The sequence below is a fragment of the Pseudorca crassidens genome, chromosome 5 (genome assembly GCF_039906515.1).
Source record: "Pseudorca crassidens isolate mPseCra1 chromosome 5, mPseCra1.hap1, whole genome shotgun sequence".
Lineage (NCBI taxonomy): Eukaryota > Metazoa > Chordata > Mammalia > Artiodactyla > Delphinidae > Pseudorca > Pseudorca crassidens.
The window spans coordinates 37,204,790-37,215,995 of record NC_090300.1 but is presented as its reverse complement, the minus strand read 5'-3'; positions in this window follow the sequence as shown (position 1 = coordinate 37,215,995).

Below are 11,206 nucleotides of genomic sequence, written 5' to 3'. Positions count from 1 at the left end.
TTCAAGCTACCAAAGTAATGTCAATGAATTCAGAGTTGAGTAGAGATACACACAATCAGCCTTTGCAAGCCATCACAGGCTGGTTGTACTACCCCACTGATTTCCCTGTTTTATCTTTTGTGCTCTTACTATCATACATTTTACTTCTACTGTGGAGTTAGAAACTCCACAGTATATTTTTATTATTTTTACATCAAGCTGTCAATTACCTTTTAAAGAAATTTAAAAATGAAAAAAATCTTATAATATTTACCCACATCTCTACTGTTTCTAGCTCTCTCCATACTTTTGTGTAGGTTATAGATTTTAGATATTTTGAGGCTATGTCTTTCTGGCATGCTTTCATTGTCTGTAGATATGTTATTTTTCTTCTTATTTAATTTTCTGTAATAACTTTGTATAGTATTTGACCGCAGTACTTTTGGTTACTGAATTTTATGTGAAATTTGCTTTCCTGAACTTTTAGACTAAGGCTATTTTCAGGAAAGATTTTCTAACTTTACAGAGCTCCGTCTTCTGTTGTTTTGTGCATTATTCAAAAACATAGTAGCTTGCTTTCTTGGGTTTTTTGGTTTTATTCCCTTGTCCACTTTGGTCTAAACCTTCCTTTTACTTAATCCTTGTTTTCCCTTTCCTACACAAATCTGATTCCACGTTCATCAGTCTCTTGCACCAGACTGCTCCAGGTCCTTTTGTCCTTCTTGGGAAAGGTATTTTCACATCTCGTCCTAGGCTGTCTCCCTACAGGATACCCCTAGGAAGCCACAGGCATGCTTATCCTTCAACCTGGGGCTTCTAGGAAGACTCTCTTCTAGAGTTTCACCTGCTACAGAGTCCTCAGGCTCTGTTGCCTGAAGCCTCAGAGACTGTTGCCTCTGATGGGCTTGAGTCTCTGCCACCAGTTTCCCCTACCAGGAAAGCCACCCTTGCAGTCTCGAGTGGATTAGACTTGAGGCAGGAGCCTGAAGATCCTGGTCCAACAGGGACTTCTCCCTGTCTGGGGAAAAGCTATCAAGCACTCTACCTCTACTTTTTCCCAATTCTAAGACTTGGAAAAAAGACAAGAGCAGATAATAAATGTTTAGAATTTCAACACGTTTGGGGTACTAATGGACCCCTTTGAGTATTAATAAAATCTTGGGACTCTCACCATCATAACACACACACACACAGACACACAGACACACACACACACCCCCTGGTGTATAATTTTTGTGTATTCATAGCTCCAGTCCACTGATTCTTCTGCAACCTCACACCACTTTCCCCTGGGGTGGAGGGGTAGAGATAGAGGCTACTTAATCTATTTTCAGGCAGATTCTACCCTGAGGGGTTAATAAGTCTTGTTGCACATATAGACAAGTTGCATATATTTATGTAAAAGGCCTATCTGTGGAACATTTAGGACAACTAAAAGGGTAGGATAATTTAATTGTAGAAACCAAGAGTTGACACCAATTGTCTACAAATCTGTATAGATCAAAGGTTTACTTTGAAACAGCTAAGAAACCAGGTGGACTTTGCTATCCTCTTCCCACGCAGAGCAGGGACATCAAACAATGGCATTTGCTGTCAGGGCAGTAGAGGAATCTGCAATCTGTTTCTTTTGCCCCAGGAGCACTAGACTCTGCTCAGCTTAACCAGCCACTCCTCATGGGCCCACCTGAAGATCTCAGGACTTGGCTTCTCTTGGTGAAAGAGCATGGGAAGTGAAATCCCTAAATGACTTAGAAGATATTATGAATGACACCTTTCAAGAAAGCATGTCACAGGATGGTGGGGATAGCTCAGGATATTGAGTCCAAAATCCTGGGTTCTGGCTTTGTCTGCTGGGCACCCTACCAGTTACGTTCTCTGGCTGGGCTTCAGTTTTTCTCTCTATAAAATGAGATCATTGTACTAGATGGTCTTGCAGGGTGTGTTTTGCTGAAGGGTCCATTAGCAATGGAAGGTGCCATGAAGATATTATGTGGGGTCACTTCATTAATTCACTGAATATGTTGTTAGTACTCAGTCTGTGCTGAGTGTTCCATAATAATGATAGCATTGCCCATCTATTGGTTACTGTTACATGTCAGGCAGGACTAGCACTTTAATAGCACTGTAAGTAATCTTCGAAAGGACCCAAGAAGGTCTCATATTCCTATTATTAAAGAGAAAACGTGCTAGGAATAGGTAAGTAACTTGTCCAGCATCATGTACCTTCTAAGTGGCCTATGATTCAAAACGAGGAGTCTCTGACTCCAATTTCATACCCATTTTATTCTACAGATTGCACATGATAATACCCAGTATCTGTCCTCAAGAATGGACAGGTGAATAAAAAGCGTGCATAGGTAACTAGCATAAGGTGAAAAAAACTTTGCAGCATCTGCTTGCTATATTCTTTATGATGCATTGTCTAGGATCTAGTGGTGAGCATGCTTGCAGGGCTCCCTGATGTGGTGTGACTCAGGAGCTGGGGTCACAACACTGTGCACACGGGAATTGAAGGGGAAGATATTGGTCATGACATAAATAAAAATAAGAAGGAGAATAATGTGCTGGGTACTGTACCAGGTGATTTACTTTAATTGCTAATTTAGTTCTCATAATAACCCTATGAAGTAGGTATTATTATTCTCATTTTCTAGGTGGGAAACAAAAGGTGGTGAGAGTGAACTAACTCACCTAAGTCACTAAACAACTGAAAGTCTTACTGAATAGAAGTAAATGACCAAATCACACTAGATATAGTGGTGTCCCCAGTCAAGGAGAACCAGGACCAGGTTCTCCTCTTGTCCCAGTCTTTGCAGTTGTGATCATTTCTCATGTTTACTTAATGCTCCTTCTATCACCACTACATTCTTGCTTAGCACTGGGCAGGTGATTTCCAAATACAAATCTGGAAATTAACTCCACTTCTAGGAGCAGATTCCTCTACCTGAGATCCTTCTTTCATTTTAAAATGAAGACTCCTTGACACCCTGGTGTCCTGGCCCACTTTATACCAGGCTCTTAGAATTCCCCAGCCTTCCTTTCCCCTCCATAGTATCCCGCTGTGTGGCCTGGGAGAAGTCAATTGCCAGAGGGGCTTTTGAATAGATGTTCCATCCTGGGACAGATCCTGCCTGTTTCACAATTTTGTCTGAAATCAACCCTGCCATGGAGCTCTAAACTGTGCCCCAGCCCTGACCTCTAACTCTCTTCCCATCTTTGCCAGACCTGTCGGAGTGCCCTGCCAAGAGCATGCCAGAGAAGACCAACTTTCCCTGCACACCTGCCTTTGATCAGGGACTTTTGTTCCTTTACACATGACAGTTTCCATAGTCCACTTAGCTCCAGGGTCAGTGGCCTCTGCACCTATTGGCCTAGCGGTCAGATACAACCAGGTTAGGTTGAACATTATACTGATAAGGAGAGAGTTTTATTAGGAGGTTCTTTTGCATGCAGAATAGACATCTCTGGCTTTTGAAACAAGGACAAACACCAGCTAGTCTCTCCCAGTACATTATAGAAGAATGATTGTGTTGAGGAAAAGGAGCCCAGAGCTTTGTTTAATGGTAAAAAATGTTAACTATCTCTGTTCAGTTTTTCCTCATTCTGCACAGGATCCTGCTCTCTGCCCTTCACAGTTTACTGTGTGACTGTGGAGACAGGTTAAAAAGCTCCTCTTCCTTTTCCTTTTCTCTTTCTCTTCCCTTTTTTGTTCTTTTCTTCAGTTAAAAAATACTTATTTGTTCTCCTTCATTTCCTCTCCTTGAGATGGCCAGGGGGAGTGAAGCCTGAGGGACTGGGGCCAAAGAGGCAGCTGGAGGATCAGGAGGTTGATAATATACAGGGGAATGGAACAAAGAGCTAAAAATATTGAGAACATCAAGATCCAGCTTTCTCACTGTCAGGAGGAAGGGAGTTGCAAATATGGGGAGGGAGAAAACTAAAAGATTTGCTGCGATGTTCAACTTGAATTGGAGGAATCAGTGTGAACTCATGGTTGGAGAGAGAGAGAGAAGGAGGGAGGGAGAGATGGATGTAGATGTGTGTTATTATGGAAATCTATATCTATATATCTATATCTGTATCATCTATACATATGTTGAAAGATCCTAGTATCAATTTCTCTCCAAAGCAGTTACCACACCTAGCACCCATATTTTGGTTCCTAAATACCATTCTATACTAAAAGGATAAAGTTTCTTAGAGAAATGAGATTCCTGAAACAGAGATTCCAGAGCTAGTATAGGGAAAGTATGAGATAGGCCTGAATGTCTTATTCTGCCAGAAAGTGATGTGCCTAAAAAATTATGGGGCTTGTAACAAATACACAGGAGCAAGCGTGAAGGGCCACAACAATCTATTCATCAAAATAAATGAGGGGGAGTGTTCTGGGAAGATGGCAGAGTATAAAGCACCAAGAATCAGTCTTCCCACTCAAACAACAATTACACTGGTAGAAACTGTTTGATGTAAGTATTTTTGAACGTTGGCATCCATTGAAGGCTTCCAAATTCCAGGGGAATGTTTAAAGGGTAAACTGCCATTAATTTCAGTCAATTTCAGTTCTTAGCCTAGCAGTGGCTACCCATCTCCCTCCCCCATGCCCCACATCAGGCAGCTGTGTATGTATTCCTGGAGCAGCTTGCACACAGCTTGTGGGATCCAAGGTGGGCAATAAGGATTCTGTTATGAAATATTAGGGATTTGTGTTATGGTCATTGATTGCAGCTTCTGAACATGGAGGTGCAGATACAGAGGAGGGAAGCCAGTGTTACTGCACTTCACCTCTTCGTTGCAAGACCCTCCTCCTCTGAGTGACTTCCAGAGGGTTTAAAGGGCCAATACCTTTTTACCACCCCCCCTCACTTTTTTCTTTTTCTCCCTTTTGAAAATGAGACATTTAAGACTAGGGCATTAAAAAGCAACTGCATATTCAAGAGAAATTAGAAAGTCATTGTGCATACCCAGGGAAAGGAGCAGGATCAAAAATGACTGAAAAGATCTTAAGTTTGTACTTCAGCTGATCCTTGGCACAGAGATAGTCTACAGCAATAGAAAACAAAACAAAACGGCAAACCCTGAGGAAGGAGAATCTGATTTCCAGAGTTATTATATTGTTAGATTCAAATGTCCAGTTTTCAACAACAACAACAAAACAAGGCATACAAAGAAACAGAAATGTATGGACCATTGAAAAGAGAAAAAAATCAACAGAAACTGTTCCTGAAAAAGACCTGATGATGGGTCTACTAGATGAAGACTTTAAAACAGCTGTTTCAAAAATGCTCAAGAGAGAACTAAAAGGATATGTGCAGAAAGTAAGCAAACAAAAAAATGACGTATAATCAAAATGGAAATATAAGTAAAGAGATAGAAAACCTAAAAGAAATTCTGAAGCTAAAAGTATAATAACTGAAATAAAAATTCATTAAAGGAATTCAAAGACATTTTTGAACAGGGAGAAGAATCAGTGAACTGAAAGGCAGGACAATGGAAATTATTGAGTCTGAAGAGCAAAAAGAAAAATTATGGAGCAAAAGTGAACAGAGAATAAGGGACAAGTGTGTCTTCATAATGTAGAATAACATATACATTATGGGAGTCCCAGAAGGAGAATAGAAAGGAGTAGAGAGAACATTTGAAAAAATAATGGTCAAAAATTTCCCAGGTTTGATGAAAGACGTGAATATAAATCCAAGAAGCTCAGTGAACACCAAGTAAGATGAACCCAGGACCCACACCAAGACATATTATAACCAAACTGTCAAAAGTAGAGACAAAAAAATAATCTTGAATGCAGAAAGAAAGAAGCAACTCTTGACATACGAGTGATCTTCAACAAGGTTATTAACAAATTCCTCTTCAAAAACTTTGCAGGACCACCACTTCCCTGGTGGTCCAGTGGTTAAGACTCTGCACTCCCAACGCAGGGGGCCTGTGTTCAATCCCTGGTCAGGGAAGTAGATCCTACATGCTACAATTAAGAGCCCACATGCCACAACAAAGATCCCGCATGGGCAATGAAGATCCCGCATACCCCAACTAAGACCAAGCGCAGCCAAATAAATAAATAAGTATTTAAAAACAAAACTTTGGAGGACAGAAGGCCGTGGGCTGGTACATTTAAGGTGCCAAAAGAAAAAACACTATCAATCAAGAATCCTATGTCTGGCAAAATTGTTCTTCAAAAGTGAGGGAGAAATTAAGACTTTCCCAGATAAACAAAAGCTGGGGACATTTGTTACCACTAGACCTGCCCTGCAAGAAATACTAAAGGTAGTTTTGCAGGTTGAAATCAAATGACACAGGGCTTCCCTGGCGATGCAGTGGTTAAGAATCCACCTGCCAACGCAGGGGACATGGGTTCAAGCCCTAGTCCGGGAAGATCCCACATGCCATGGAGCACCTAAGCCTGTGCACCACAACTACTGAACCTGCATTCTAGAGCCTGTGAGCCACAGCTACTGAAGCCCACGTGCCTAGAGCCTGTGCTCCGCAACAAGAGAAGCCACTGCAATGAGAAGCCCGCACACTGCAAGGAAGAGTAACCCCCACTCGCCACAACCAGAGAAGTCCTGCGCACAGCAACGAAAAGCAATAGAGACAAAAATTTAAAAATTAATTAATTAATTAAAAAAAGAAAGAAATCAAAGGATACTAGACAATAACTTGAAGACTTATGCAGAAATAAAGATCACAGTAAAGGAAAATACATGAGTGATTATAAAAGCTAGTATTATTGTAACAAGGGTTTATAATTCCACATTTTGTTTTCTACATATATAAGAGACTAACGCATAAAAATTTATTAGCTTATGTTTTCAGACACAATGTATAAAGATGTAATTTTATGAAATCAACAATTGAAAGGGGTGGGGAATGGAGCTGTAAACAAGCAGTTTTTGTATGTTACTCAAGTTAGGATGGTATAAGTTCAACTTAGAGTGTTATAACTTTAAGATGTAATCTCCATAGTAACCACATGGAAAATAGGTATAGAATACACACAAAAGGAAATGAGAAAGAAATTAAAATGTTTCACTACCAAAAAAAAATCAACTAAACACAAGAGAAGACAGTAATGCTGGAAATGAACAGAAAAATGCTGTATGGCATGTAGAAAACAAATAGTACTATGACAGAAGTCCTTCCTTATCAGCAATTACTTTCAATGTAAATGGATTAAACTCTCTAATCAAAAGACAGAAATTAGCAGAATGGAAAAAAACATGATATAATAAAACATTGTCTGCAAGAGACTTACTTTTATCCAAAGACACAAATAGATTGAATGTGAAATGATGGAAGAAAATATTCCATCCAAATAGTAACCAAAAGAGAACAGGATTGGCTATAATAATATCAGAAAAAATAGACTTTAAATCAAAAAAGTTTATAACAGACAAAGAAGAACATTATATATTAGTAAAGATTTCAATACAGTAAAATGATATAATAATTACAAACATTTACAAACCTAACAATAGACCATCAAAATATATAAAGCAAAAATTGTCAGAATTGAAGGGAGAAATAGACAGTTCTACAGTAATAGTTGGAGACATCAATATCCCACTCTCAATAATGGACAGAATAACCAGATAGAAGATAAGCATGGAAATAGAGGACTTCAACAACTCATTAAATCAACTAGATCAAACAGACATATACAGAACACTCCACCCAATAACAACAGAATACACATTCTTTTTAAGTGCAAATACACATTCTTTTCAGGATATGTTAGGCCACACGTTAAGTCTCAATAGACTTTAAAGATAGATATAATATAAAGTATCTTGTCTGACTAGAACAGAATACTGTATGCTAACACATATATATGGAATCTAAGGGAAAAAAAAAAAGCTCATGAAGAACCTAGGGGTAAGATGGGATTAAGGAAACAGACCTACTAGAGCATGGACTTGAGGATATGGGGAGGGGGAAGGGTAAGCTGTGACAAAGTGAGAGAGTGGCATGGACATATATACACTACTAAATGTAAAATAGATAGCTACTGGGAAATAGCCGCATAGCATAGGGAGATCAGTTTGGTGCTTTGTGACCACCTAGAGGGGTGGGATAGGGAGGGTGGGAGGGAGGGAGATGCAAGAGTGAAGAGATATGGGAACATATGTATATGTATAACTGATTCACTTTGTTATAAAGCAGAAACTAACACACCATTGTAAAGCAATTATACTCCAATAAAGATGTTAAAAAAAAGGGGGTGCTTAGGAATTATCTTAACAAAAGAGGTAAAAGTTTTGCACAATGAAAACTACAAAACATTGCTAAAAGAAGTTAAAGAAGACATAAATGTAAAGACCTTCCATGTTTATTGATTAGAAAACTTAACATTGTTATGATGTCAATACTACCCCAAATAATCTACAGATTAAATGCAATTCTATCAAAACCCAAATGACTTTTTTTCCTCAGAAATAGGAAAAAATCCTAAAATTCATATGGAATCTCAAGTGATCCTGAATAGCCAAAACACTTTTGAATAAGAACAAAGCTGGAGGACTCACATTTCCTGTTGTCAAAACATACCAACAAACATAACATTATATTTTATAGATTTCAAAAGAGTATGGTGCTGGCATAAAGACAGATACATAGATCAAAGTAATAGAATAGAAAACCCAGAAATAATCACTGACATATATCCACAAAGGAGTTCAAGTCATTCAATAGGTGAAAGGATAGTCTTTTTGACAAATCATGCTAAGAAAACTGGGTATAAACATGCAAAAGAAGGAAGTTGGGCACTCACCTAATACCATATAAAAATTAACTCAAAATTATTTAAAGACCTAGACTTAAGACATAAAAAGTATAAAACTCTTAGAAGAAAACATAGGGAAGAAGCTTGATGACATTGGATTTGGCAGTGATTTCTTGGATGTGACATCAAGGCACAGGCAACAAAAGCAAAAACAGACAGATTGAAGTTTATGAAAATTAAAACTTTTGTGCATCAAAAGATACTATGAACAGTAAAAGGTAACCCACAGAATGGGAGAAAACATTTCCATGTTAGATATCTGTTAAGGGATTAATACCTAGAATATATAGAAAACTCCTAAAACTCAACAAGAGAAAAACAAACAACCAATTCTAAAATGGGCAAAGAACTTTAACTTTTTTGAAAATAAATTATATGAATGGTAAATAGGCACATGAAAAGATGCTCAACATCACTAATCATTAGAGAAATGCAAATTAACTCTACATTAAGATACCACATACTCATTGGAATGGCTCCTATCAAAAAAACCAGAAAGTAGTAAGTGTTGGTGAGGATGTGGATTAATTAAAACCCTGTTGGTGGGAATGTACAGCCATTGTGGAAAACAGTATGGAGATTTCTCAAAAAACATTAGATGTAGAGTTACCATATGATCCAGATATTCACTTCTTAGTATATACCCAAAAGAATTGAAAGCAGCGTCTTGTAGAGATATTTATACACTCATGGTTTATAGAAGTATTGTTTGCAATAGCTAAAATGTGGAAGCAACCCAAGTGCCCATTGCTAGATGAATGGATAAGCAAATATGGTATGTACATACAATGGAATGTTATTCAGCCTTAAAAAAGAAGGAAATTATTGACATGTGCTACAACATGGATGAAACGAGGATATTATGGTAAGTGAAGAAAGACAATCACAAAAGGCAAATAGTGTATGATTCCACTTAAATGAAGCACTTAGTGTAGTCAAAATCATAGAGATAGAAAGTAGAGAAGTGGTTGCCAGGGGCTGGGGGTAAGGGAAAATGAGGAATTATTGTTTATTGGTGTAGAGTTTCAATTTTGCAAGATGAAAAGAAATCTGGAGATGTATGGTGGTGACAATTTGCACAGCAATATGAATGTACTTAATATCACTGAACTGTACACCTTAAAATGGCTAAGATGATAAATTTCATGTTATGTGTTTTTTACCACAATAAAAAATGGGAAAAAAACAATAATAGTAAAGTATTATAACCCACTGAATATAAAAGAAACCCCCAAGCCCATGCTGATAAAAACAAATAAAAGGAAATCAATAAATAAATGGAGAAAGAGAAGTACTTGTTTATTTTAGAATGGCAATTGATAAATGCACAAGGAATGATATAATCAGAAAAATCACTATTTGGTAATCAATATAGTAATAATGATTCAGGCAAGAATCATCAATGGATGCTAAAACTGGAGGATGAAAGTCTGATGAGGAACAAAATGTTAAGTAGTTTCAAAGTGTCTCTCCACAGACTACTCATTAATTACAAAGGAAAATTTACAGTGTAGAAACCTGTCAGACACCACCTTAACCAAGCAAATAAAGGTTACAGAAGTGATAATGGAACAAATTACTATTGTGTTCCTTCTAATGCAATACTCTGAGAACCCAGCCTCACTTCTGTGATGTTGCTGTCAAAAATGCACACCCTGAATCAAATCATGAAGCAATTTCAGACAGACCCAAATTGAGGGACTTTCTGTAAAATGCTGTTAAATGCAAAATAACATGTTAAATCACACCAGCCGAATCCAGAATGTTGGAAATTCCAAAGGACAAATGATGCAGTTTCTTCAACAAGTAAATAGCATAAAGGGTAAAAGAAAAGAGCAGAAGAGATTTAAGATATATAACCAATTCAATGCCTAGATCTTGTTTTAGGTTCTAATTTGAATGAGGTAATAAAATTTTTTGACAACCAGGTAAACTGGAATATTAACTGGGAATTAGATAATAATATGGAATAATTGTTCATTTTTGACAGGTGTGATAAATGCATTATGGTTATATATTAAAAATCCCTTAGCTGTTATAGATGCACACTTTTGTGGGTGAAGTAATGCACTGTCTGTTACTCCAGAAAAAAATGGGGAAGTGGAAGGATGGATGAAATAATATTGGCAAAATGTTGACAATTGATGAAGTTGGGTAAGGTGTACATGGGAGTTTATTACATCATTTTCTCTACTTATGTGTATATTTGAAAATGGCATATATCTATGTAAAAGAAGGCGGAGGAAGAGAAGACGAATCTGGAAGAGAAGAGGAATCTGAAATAGACCTTAAACCATAGCTAGAGTTTAATTTGCTTTTTAATGTGAAAGAATTGGAATAAACATAAGAACTAAATTATATACCAACTGTGGTGGATGTATGTCTACAAATACTTATTTAGTGGACTGTATATAATTTTTATTCATACTACTAATCCAG